Source organism: Morone saxatilis, unplaced genomic scaffold (genome assembly GCF_004916995.1).
Source record: "Morone saxatilis isolate NCDOM2014 unplaced genomic scaffold, NCSU_SB_2.0 Contig14, whole genome shotgun sequence".
In the NCBI taxonomy this organism is placed as follows: domain Eukaryota; kingdom Metazoa; phylum Chordata; class Actinopteri; family Moronidae; genus Morone; species Morone saxatilis.
Genome location: NW_023339696.1, coordinates 3843820 through 3847195, shown reverse-complemented (window position 1 = coordinate 3847195; position 3376 = coordinate 3843820).

Below are 3376 nucleotides of genomic sequence, written 5' to 3'. Positions count from 1 at the left end.
AAACAATGAGACATGGTTTACAGTAAATAAATACTTTTATTAACTGTTATTATTGTATTTGCTGTCTGAGGAATGCACTTGTGCAGATAAACTTGTTCACAGCTTTGAATGATACTGCATTAAAGTGATTTGGGCTTTCTATTTTGAAGTACTAAGGTATTAACTAATAGATACAGCTTATGTATGTTCTATGCTAAAGTACATACTTTAATGATGCATGTGATTTGCATAAGTCTATTATAAAGATTCGGTTTTAGATTTTTGTAATTTGCACACAACCCACAAAAAGCTGACAATTCTTACAATGCCATTCTGAATTGGCTTTAACAAATCAAATTACATTTAGGGATCCCTAACCTGGGTTAGTAAGGAAATTAAATAAAATTGCTTTTTAATTTACATAATACATTAAATAATATTAGATTAACAAATCAAGTTTTTATATTTAAAAATCGAGTATCCATGAAATGATAAAATCTTTCGTATCTACTTAATTCATTGTGTTGCAGATAGCTTAAAAAAATAAGTTAACTCAACTTGATTATTTAAATACCTGAAATGAGTGAAATAATTATGTATACTAAATTCATTGAAGAAAAAAGAAGGAATATTTGTCCAGTCATTCCACATTTAATAATTGTATATATTTGTACGCATATCCGTACACATTAAAATCAAGTAAATCCAAAGGATTCTTTTTTTCAATGTACTGTGCAGTTGAAATCATCAACATATTCAATTCAATTATTAACATTTAGTAATTAGTATAAATAATAGGTAGTAGACTATGTAATTTTAAAAACACCCTAATTTTGAAATCATAACAAGCTTCATGAACATAGCAACAGTAACCAAGGGGGCGGGGCCTACAAAAAAGATGCATTCTTTACAGGATCAAAGACATCAAAGGAATGTCATGATGTCATCACCAACACAAGACTATACAACAAGGACAAAGAGGAGCAAGAGAGGGAGAGTGTAACTTCATGCCAATAAAGCCATTTGAATTGACAGCAACTGAACACGGAATAGGAAAAAGGAAAACGTACTACTGTAACAGTACTGGTGAACCATTGCCTAGTTTTGCCACTGACCAGACACATTTTATGAAAAATAATCTGGAATGCAACATGCTTCAACTCAGCATGACTGAAGTGAACAGTGCCCCTCTACCACCACTTTCTAGTGCAGCCAAGCTATCCAAAGATGCTTTAGCTGCAAAGGAAGTGTTTTCAGCAAAGTGTAGTTCCACTGCTAGTGCTAAGGGGTCCAACTACCGTTCACAAGATACAGGTGAATCATTGCCCAGATTCGGCACTACTCAGTGTCGGTCCATGAAACAATATTTGGAACGCAACAAGCTGGAGCTGAGCTACGACGAAACCAGTAAGGTCCAACTGAAGCCAACCTGCCTCCCAGCTATTTCCAAGAAAGAAGTGTTAAAATCTAAAGACACTACAAAGGAAGTAGCACTTAGACGATGTAACCCCCTTCCTACAGAGGCTTCCAACTACTGTGCAAATACAGGGGAGTCTTTGCCCAGATTTGGAACTACCCAAACTCGGTCCATGAAACAACACTTGGAACGCAACAAGCTGGAACTGAGCTACCAAGAAACCAATAAGGTCCAGCTGAAGCCAACCTGCCTCCCAGCTATTTCCAAGAAAGAAGTGTTAAAATCTAAAGACACTTCAAAGGAAGTAGCACCTAGACGGCGTAACCCCCTTCCTAAAGAGGCTTCCAACTACTGTGCAAATACAGGGGAGTCTTTGCCCAGATTCGGAACTACCCAAACTCGGTCCATGAAACAATACTTGGATCGCAACAAGCTGGAGCTGAGCTACCAAGAAACCAGTAAGGTCCAGCTGAAGCCAACCTGCCTCCCAGCTATTTCAATGAAAGAAGTGTTAAAATCTAAAGACCCTTCAAAGGATGTAGCAGCAGGACGGCGTAACCCGCTTCCTAAAGAGGCTTCCAACTACTGTGCAAATACAGGTGAATCATTGCCCAGATTCGGCACTACTCAAACTCGGTCCATGAAACAATACTTGGATCGCAACAAGCTGGAGCTGAGCTACCAAGAAGCCAGTAAGGTCCAGCTGAAGCCAACCTGCCACCCAGCTATTTCCAAGAAATAGCTGGGTGGCAGGTTGGCTTCTCTCTTTGTATCAATCTCCTGTGAATCATCTTCTATACCCTTTTTAAGGACACCATGGGGGCATTAGTGGTTAGCACTGGTGCCTCACAGTCAGGTTCTGGTTCAGGCCAGACCTTTCTGTATGGAGTTTAAATATTCTCCCCATGTCCGTGTGGGTTTACTCCGGGTGCTCCGGTTTCCTCCCACTGTCCAAATATATGTTATAGGCAAAAAATTTAGAGTAAAAGTAATTCTCGCTATATCCCCTTTCCCCACATCTTTTCTTTACCATCTACTTTTAATATATTTTTTCCCTGCCTCCTCCTTTCTCTACATCTTTCCCCAACCTCCTTTCCCCACATAATTTCCTTACCATCTACTTTCCCCAAATCTTTTCCCTACCTTCTCCTTTCCCCACTTCTTTTGCCAACATCCCCTTTCCCCAAATCTTTTCCCTACCTTCTCCTTTCCCCACATTTTTTCTTTACATCCTATTTCCCCACATATTTTCCTATTGCCTCCTTTCCCCACGGCTTTCCCCTACATCTTTTTCCTGCACCTCTTCTTCTCTCTCTTTGTATCAATCTCCTGTTAATCATCTTCTATACCCCTTTTAAGGACACTATGGGGGCATTAGTGGTTAGCACTGGTGCCTCACAGTCAGGTTCTGGTTCAGGCCAGACCTTTCTATGTGGAGTTTAAATATTCTCCCCATGTCCGTGTGGGTTTACTCCGGTTGCTCCGGTTTCCTCCCACTGTCAAAATATATGTAATAGGCAAAAAATTTAGAGTAAAAGTAATTCTCACTATATCCCCTTTCCCCACATCTTTTCCGTACCATCTACTTTCCCCAAATCTTTTCCCTACCTTTTCTTTTCCCCACATCTTTTCCCTACATCATCTTTCCCCAAATCTTTTCCCTACCTTCTCCTTTCCCCACATCTTTGCCTAACCTTTTCCTTTCCCCACATTTTTTCTTTACATCCTATTTCCCCACATCTTTTCCCAAAATTTTTACATTTTACATATTTTTCCTGCCTTTTCCTATCTCTTCTTCTGATGTTAAACTGCTATGCTGCTATAGGCCTAGACTATCGGGGGATTTCCCGTAATGTACTGAGCTCCTCTCTCCCTCTCTCATGCTTCCTGCACTCATTCATGTCCCATTAATGCATGTTACTAACTTCACTTCTTCTCTGGAGTTCTTGTGCTTTCTCGTCTCACAGGTTCTCATGGATC